The sequence below is a fragment of the Crinia signifera genome, chromosome 5 (assembly GCF_055691185.1).
Source record: "Crinia signifera chromosome 5, ASM5569118v1, whole genome shotgun sequence".
Lineage (NCBI taxonomy): Eukaryota > Metazoa > Chordata > Amphibia > Anura > Myobatrachidae > Crinia > Crinia signifera.
This window is the reverse complement of record NC_139221.1, coordinates 223,052,358-223,061,077: the sequence shown is the minus strand read 5'-3', so window position 1 is coordinate 223,061,077 and position 8,720 is coordinate 223,052,358. Positions and strand designations below refer to the sequence as shown.

Sequence of the window (8,720 nt, the reverse complement as noted above, 5' to 3'; positions counted from 1 at the left end):
TGTGCTGCTTTATGTATTTTTATGCAGTTTATGTAGTTTTATGTTGCTTATGTGACTTTATGTGGTGTTATTTAGGTCATTTTGCTTTCATTGAAATTACTATAATTTATGTTCATTTATGTTAATTTATGATAATTTATGATAATTTATGCGGTTGCAGATTTTTATGTTGTTTATGTTTTGTTATGGTTTTTGTGTTGATTTATGTTTTTTTATGCAGGTTATGTAGTTTTATGTTGCTAATGTTGTTTTATTTTGCTTTATGTGGTGTTATGTTGGTCCTTTTGCTTTCATTAAACTTCCTACAATTTCTGTTAATTTATGTTAATGTATGTTAATTTATGTAAATTTATGCTAATTTATGCGGTTTCAGATTTTTATGTTGTTTGTGTTGCTTTATGTTATTTTGTGTTGCTTCATGTATTTTTATACAGTTTACGTAGTTTTATGTTGCTTATGTGACTTTATGTGGTGTTATTAAGGTCATTTTGCTTTCATTGAAATTACTATGCACGTGTTTAGGCACAGCACTGGTGGTAGGGAGCACACCTCAGGCTCCTGAGTTTCTTCAAACTCATCTGCCCCACATGCAGTGCATATGGTTTTGCCTATTTTGAGAACAAATTTGTACTGCGATAATATCCGAATAAGGGCCTTTGTGTTGCTTTATGTTTTTTTATGCAGGTTATGTAGTTTTATGTTGCTAATGTTGTTTTATTTTGCTTTATGTGGTGTTATGTTGGTCCTTTTGCTTTCATTAAACTTCCTACAATTTCTGTTAATTTATGTTAATGTATGTTAATTTATGTAAATTTATGCTAATTTATGCGGTTTCAGATTTTTATGTTGTTTGTGTTGCTTTATGTTATTTTGTGTTTCTTCATGTATTTTTATGCAGTTTATGTAGTTTTATGTTGCTTATGTGACTTTATGTGGTGTTATTAAGGTCATTTTGCTTTCATTGAAATTACTATGCACGTGTTTAGGCACAGCACTGGTGGTAGGGAGCACACCTCGGGCTCCTGAGTTTCTTCAAACTCATCTGCCCCACATGCAGTGCATATGGTTTTGCCTATTTTGAGAACAAGTTTGTACTGCGATAATATCCGAATAAGGGCCTTTGTGTTGCTTTATGTTTTTTTATGCAGGTTATGTAGTTTTATGTTGCTAATGTTGTTTTATTTTGCTTTATGTGGTGTTATGTTGGTCCTTTTGCTTTCATTAAACTTCCTACAATTTCTGTTAATTTATGTTAATGTATGTTAATTTATGTAAATTTATGATAATGTATGTGGTTTCAGATTTTTATGTTGTTTGTGTTGCTTTATGTTATTTTGTGTTGCTTTATATATTTTTATGCAGTTTATGTAGTTTTATGTTGCTTATGTGACTTTATGTGGTGTTATTTAGGTCATTTTGCTTTCATTGAAATTACTATAATTTATGTTAATTTATGTTAATGTATGATAATTTATGATAATTTATGCGGTTGCAGATTTTTATGTTGTTTATGTTTTGTTATGGTTTTTGTGTTGATTTATGTTTTTTTATGCAGGTTATGTAGTTTTATGTTGCTAATGTTGTTTTATTTTGCTTTATGTGGTGTTATGTTGGTCCTTTGGCTTTCATTAAACTTTCTACAATTTATGTTCATTTATGTTAATGTATGTTAATTTATGTAAATTTATGATAATTTATGTGGTTTCAGATTTTTATGTTGTTTGTGTTGCTTTATGTTATTTTGTGTTGCTTTATGTATTTTTATGCAGTTTATGTAGTTTTATGTTGCTTATGTGACTTTATGTGGTATTATTTAGGTCATTTTGCTTTCATTGAAATTACTATAATTTATGTTCATTTATGTTAATTTATGATAATTTATGATAATTTATGCGGTTGCAGATTTTTATGTTGTTTATGTTTTGTTATGGTTTTTGTGTTGATTTATGTTTTTTTTGTGCAGGTTATGTAGTTTTATGTTGCTTATGTGACTTTATGTGGTGTTATTAAGGTCATTTTGCTTTCATTGAAATTACTATGCACGTGTTTAGGCACAGCACTGGTGGTAGGGAGCACACCTCGGGCTCCTGAGTTTCTTCGAACTCATCTGCCCCACATGCAGTGCATATGGTTTTGCCTATTTTGAGAACAAATTTGTACTGCGATAATATCCGAATAAGGGCCTTTGTGTTGCTTTATGTTTTTTTATGCAGGTTATGTAGTTTTATGTTGCTAATGTTGTTTTATTTTGCTTTATGTGGTGTTATGTTGGTCCTTTTGCTTTCATTAAACTTCCTACAATTTCTGTTAATTTATGTTAATGTATGTTAATTTATGTAAATTTATGATAATGTATGTGGTTTCAGATTTTTATGTTGTTTGTGTTGCTTTATGTTATTTTGTGTTGCTTTATATATTTTTATGCAGTTTATGTAGTTTTATGTTGCTTATGTGACTTTATGTGGTGTTATTTAGGTCATTTTGCTTTCATTGAAATTACTATAATTTATGTTAATTTATGATAATTTATGATAATTTATGCGGTTGCATATTTTTATGTGGTTTATGTTGTGTTATGGTTTTTGTGTTGCTTTATGTTTTTTATGCAGGTTATGTAGTTTTATGTTACTAATGTTGTTTTATGTTGCTTTATGTGGTGTTATGTTGGTCCTTTTGCTTTCATTAAACTTACTACAATTTATGTTAATTTATGTTAATTTATGTTAATGTATGTTCATTTATGTTAATTTATGACAATTTATGATAATTTATTATAATTTATGCGGTTTCATATTTTTATGTTGTTTGTGTTACTGTATGTTTTTTTGGCCCTTATTCAGATCTGATCACAGTACAAATTTGTTCTCAAAATGGGAAAAACCATGTGCACAGCAGGTGGGGCAGATGTAACTTGTAAAGAGAGAGTTAGATTTGTGTGAGTTATTTTGTTTCTGTGCAGGATAAATACTGGCTGCATTATGTTTACACTGCAATTTAGATTTCAGTTTCAACACACCCCACCCAAATGTAACTCTCTCTGCACATGTTATCTCAGCCTTTTGGCTAAGATCAAGTGTAGTATCTGTTCTAATCAGTGGGTATGGACTGGCCTCTGGCAGAGAATAGAGAAAGGCTGGACTGAGTAGCTGCTCTGATGGGCGGAGGGTGTGGGACCCCTCTTTTTTGCCTGGGAGTGGTGAAAAGTCTGGCTGAGTACCTTCACCTCTGCCTTTGGTAGGAGGTGTTGTTTCCTTAAATCCACTGGTAAGAGGGGGGAGAAACACTAAGCCTAGTAGTTTGACTCTCTTGACGGGGTTCGTAGCCCCGGAAGGATGAGCCAGCGAAAGGCTCAGTCTAGTATCCATTCCCAAGGAGCGGAGAAAGGCTGGGACTGAGTAGATGGCTCCTGTTCTAGAGGTTCGTAGCCTCTGATGGGGAGACCGCGAAAGGCCCAGCTTGGGATCGGAGAAACACTGAGACTGACTAGATTGCTCTTCTGAGGGGGGTGCAGCCCCTAAGGGAGTCTTTCGAAAAGCCCAGTGGAGTACCCATTCCCATGCCAGGGGCTGGAAAGTGCCCTATGATGGGAGCAGAGAAAGACTTGGTCGGACGCTGATCGGTCGGCTGCTTGGAGTCCGAGGCTGCACTGTGCCCCCTGGGAAACTCGGGGGTGCCGAACATGCACGGGTGATCCCAAAATCACCATGCACTAGTATGGCACTAGCACTGCGCACTTCCCTCTAGGTTAGTGCTTCACGTCCTTACCTCGTCATTTTGGATGGGGTAGGACAATTTTTCACACATCCACCCCGGCCCTCTGGCTGGGGTCCTCTTTATTATTTATTTCTCTTCTTCTCACGTTCATGCACTTTTCACGTTTTCTGTTTTCTGTAGTTTGTTACGTTTTTTTGGGTTGTGTGGTCGACCCTTACGGGCCTTCCATTTCCCCAACGTGCCAAAGCTCTCGCCTTTTGGGGAGAGCTGCGGTCCCCCCGAGGCCGACCCTGAGCCGCAAGGTGGAAGGAAGTCCACTGAGGGTCTCTCCAAACCTTCGGGTGCGGAGGACCCACCGTCCTAACCCTTCCGGGGGTTGAGGAAAGAGGTTCTCTCTAAGCTTCGGTAAAGAGGACCCACCGTTCCCTATTTTCCCCTCTTCGGCCTTATGGTTGAGAGGGGTTAAGGGAAAAACTGGGCCCGTCTCCTTCGGGAGATAAGCCCATTCGATAGCACGGCCCCCTTTGCACATGTTTAGGCACAGCACTGGTGGTAGGGAGCACACCTCGGTCTCCTGAGTTTCTTCAAACTCATCTGCCCCACATGCAGTGCATATGGTTTTGCCTATTTTGAGAACAAATTTGTACTGCGATAATATCTGAATAAGGGCCTTTGTGTTGCTTTATGTTTTTTATGCAGGTTATGTATTTTTATGTTGCTAATGTTGTTTTATGTTGCTTTCTGTGGTGTTATTTTGGTCATTTTGCTTTCATTGAAGTTACTATTATGTATGTTAATTTATGATAATATATGTTCATTTATGATAATTTATGCGGTTTCAGATTTTTATGTTGTTTGGGTTGCTTTATGTTATTTTGTGTTGCTTCAAGTTTTTTTATGCAGTTTATGTAGTTTTAGGTTGTTTATGTTGCTTATGTTGCTTTATATGGTGTTATGTTGGTCCTTTTGCTTTCAGAAAAATTACTACAATTTATGTTAATGTGTGTTAATTTGTGTTAATTTATGTAAATTTATGATCATCTATGCGGTTTCCGATTTTTATGTTGTTTGTGTTGCTTTATGTTATTTTGTGTAGCTTCATGTGTTTTTATGCAGTTTATGTAGTTTTATGTTGCTCATGTGGCTTTATGTGGTGTTATTTAGGTCCTTTTGCTTTCAGAAAACTACTACAATCTATGTTAATCTATGTTAATGTATGTAAATTTATGTAAATTTATGTAAAATTATGTAAATTTGTGATAATTAATGCGGTTTCAGATTTTTATGTTGTTTGTGTTGCTTTATGTTATTTTGTGTTGCTTCATGTATTTTTATGGAGTTTACATAGTTTTATGTTGCTTATATGACTTTATGTGGTGTTATTTAGGTCATTTTGCTTTAATTGAAATTACTATAATGTATGTTAATTTATGTTAATTTATGTTAATTTATGATAATTTGTGATAATTTATTCGGTTGCAGATTTTTATGTTGTTTATGTTGTGTTATGGTTTTTGTGTTGATTTATGTTTTTTTATGCAGGTTATGTAGTTTTATGATGCTAATGTTGTTTTATTTTGCTTTATGTGGTGTTATGTTGGTCCTTTTGCTTTCATTAAACTTCCTACAATTTTTGTTAATTTATGTTAATGTATGTTAATTTACGTAAATTTATGATAATTTATGTGGTTTCAGATTTTTATGTTGTTTGTGTTGCTTTATGTTATTTTGTGTTGCTTTATGTATTTTTATGCAGTTTATGTAGTTTTATGTTGCTTATGTGACTTTATGTGGTGTTATTTAGGTCATTTTGCTTTCATTGAAATTACTATAATGTATGTTAATTTATGTTAATTTATGTTAATTTATGTTAATTTATGTTAATTTGTGATAATTTGTGATAATTTATTCGGTTGCAGATTTTTATGTTGTTTATGTTGTGTTATGGTTTTTGTGTTGATTTATGTTTTTTTATGCAGGTTATGTAGTTTTATGTTGCTAATGTTGTTTTATTTTGCTTTATGTGGTGTTATGTTGGTCCTTTTGCTTTCATTAAACTTCCTACAATTTTTGTTAATTTATGTTAATTATGTTAATTTACGTAAATTTATGATAATTTATGTGGTTTCAGATTTTTATGTTGTTTGTGTTGCTTTATGTTATTTTGTGTTGCTTTATGTATTTTTATGCAGTTTATGTAGTTTTATGTTGCTTATGTGACTTTATGTGGTGTTATTTAGGTCATTTTGCTTTCATTGAAATTACTATAATTTATGTTACTTTATGTTAATTTATGTTAATTTATGAAAATTTATGATAATGTATGATAATTTATGATAATTTATGTGGTTTCAGATTTTTATGTTGTTTGTGTTGCTTTATGTTATTTTGTGTTGCTTCATGTATTTTTATACAGTTTACGTAGTTTTATGTTGCTTATGTGACTTTATGTGGTGTTATTTAGGTCATTTTGCTTTCATTGAAATTACTATAATTTATGTTAATTTATGTTAATTTATGTTAATTTATGATAATTTATGATAATTCATGCGGTTGCAGATTTTTATGTTGTTTATGTTTTGTTATGGTTTTTGTGTTGATTTATGTTTTTTTATGCAGGTTATGTAGTTTTATCTTGCTAATGTTGTTTTATTTTGCTTTATGTGGTGTTATGTTGGTCCTTTGGCTTTCATTAAACTTCCTACAATTTATGTTCATTTATGTTAATGTATGTTAATTTATGTAAATTTATGATAATTTATGTGGTTTCAGATTTTTATGTTGTTTGTGTTGCTTTATGTTATTTTGTGTTGCTTTATGTATTTTTATGCAGTTTATGTAGTTTTATGTTGCTTATGTGACTTTATGTGGTATTATTTAGGTCATTTTGCTTTCATTGAAATTACTATAATTTATGTTCATTTATGTTAATTTATGATAATTTATGATAATTTATGCGGTTGCAGATTTTTATGTTGTTTATGTTTTGTTATGGTTTTTGTGTTGATTTATGTTTTTTTTATGCAGGTTATGTAGTTTTATGTTGCTAATGTTGTTTTATTTTGCTTTATGTGGTGTTATGTTGGTCCTTTTGCTTTCATTAAACTTCCTACAATTTCTGTTAATTTATGTTAATGTATGTTAATTTATGTAAATTTATGCTAATTTATGTGGTTTCAGATTTTTATGTTGTTTGTGTTGCTTTATGTTATTTTGTGTTGCTTCATGTATTTGTATGCAGTTTATGTAGTTTTATGTTGCTTATGTGACTTTATGTGGTGTTATTAAGGTCATTTTGCTTTCATTGAAATTACTATGCACGTGTTTAGGCACAGCACTGGTGGTAGGGAGCACACCTCGGGCTCCTGAGTTTCTTCAAACTCATCTGCCCCACATGCAGTGCATATGGTTTTGCCTATTTTGAGAACAAATTTGTACTGCGATAATATCCGAATAAGGGCCTTTGTGTTGCTTTATGTTTTTTTATGCAGGTTATGTAGTTTTATGTTGCTAATGTTGTTTTATTTTGCTTTATGTGGTGTTATGTTGGTCCTTTTGCTTTCATTAAACTTCCTACAATTTCTGTTAATTTATGTTAATGTATGTTAATTTATGTAAATTTATGATAATGTATGTGGTTTCAGATTTTTATGTTGTTTGTGTTGCTTTATGTTATTTTGTGTTGCTTTATATATTTTTATGCAGTTTATGTAGTTTTATGTTGCTTATGTGACTTTATGTGGTGTTATTTAGGTCATTTTGCTTTCATTGAAATTACTATAATTTATGTTAATTTATGATAATTTATGATAATTTATGCGGTTGCATATTTTTATGTGGTTTATGTTGTGTTATGGTTTTTGTGTTGCTTTATGTTTTTTATGCAGGTTATGTAGTTTTATGTTACTAATGTTGTTTTATGTTGCTTTATGTGGTGTTATGTTGGTCCTTTTGCTTTCATTAAACTTACTACAATTTATGTTAATTTATGTTAATTTATGTTAATGTATGTTCATTTATGTTAATTTATGACAATTTATGATAATTTATTATAATTTATGCGGTTTCATATTTTTATGTTGTTTGTGTTACTGTATGTTTTTTTGGCCCTTATTCAGATCTGATCACAGTACAAATTTGTTCTCAAAATGGGAAAAACCATGTGCACAGCAGGTGGGGCAGATGTAACTTGTAAAGAGAGAGTTAGATTTGTGTGAGTTATTTTGTTTCTGTGCAGGATAAATACTGGCTGCATTATGTTTACACTGCAATTTAGATTTCAGTTTCAACACACCCCACCCAAATGTAACTCTCTCTGCACATGTTATCTCAGCCTTTTGGCTAAGATCAAGTGTAGTATCTGTTCTAATCAGTGGGTATGGACTGGCCTCTGGCAGAGAATAGAGAAAGGCTGGACTGAGTAGCTGCTCTGATGGGCGGAGGGTGTGGGACCCCTCTTTTTTGCCTGGGAGTGGTGAAAAGTCTGGCTGAGTACCTTCACCTCTGCCTTTGGTAGGAGGTGTTGTTTCCTTAAATCCACTGGTAAGAGGGGGGAGAAACACTAAGCCTAGTAGTTTGACTCTCTTGACGGGGTTCGTAGCCCCGGAAGGATGAGTCAGCGAAAGGCTCAGTCTAGTATCCATTCCCAAGGAGCGGAGAAAGGCTGGGACTGAGTAGATGGCTCCTGTTCTAGAGGTTCGTAGCCTCTGATGGGGAGACCGCGAAAGGCCCAGCTTGGGATCGGAGAAACACTGAGACTGACTAGATTGCTCTTCTGAGGGGGGTGCAGCCCCTAAGGGAGTCTTTCGAAAAGCCCAGTGGAGTACCCATTCCCATGCCAGGGGCTGGAAAGTGCCCTATGATGGGAGCAGAGAAAGACTTGGTCGGACGCTGATCGGTCGGCTGCTTGGAGTCCGAGGCTGCACTGTGCCCCCTGGGAAACTCGGGGGTGCCGAACATGCACGGGTGATCCCAAAATCACCATGCACTAGTATGGCACTAGCACT

The 8,720-nt window shown here is 33.6% G+C and overlaps 2 pseudogenes; both read left to right on the top strand.

Annotated features, from left to right (window-relative positions):
- The first annotated feature begins 3,043 nt into the window (after window positions 1–3,043).
- Window positions 3,044–3,179, top strand: LOC146006158 (U2 spliceosomal RNA; annotated as a pseudogene).
- Window positions 3,180–8,035: 4,856 nt separating this feature from the next.
- LOC146006157 (U2 spliceosomal RNA) lies at window positions 8,036–8,171 on the top strand (annotated as a pseudogene).
- Window positions 8,172–8,720: the final 549 nt, after the last annotated feature.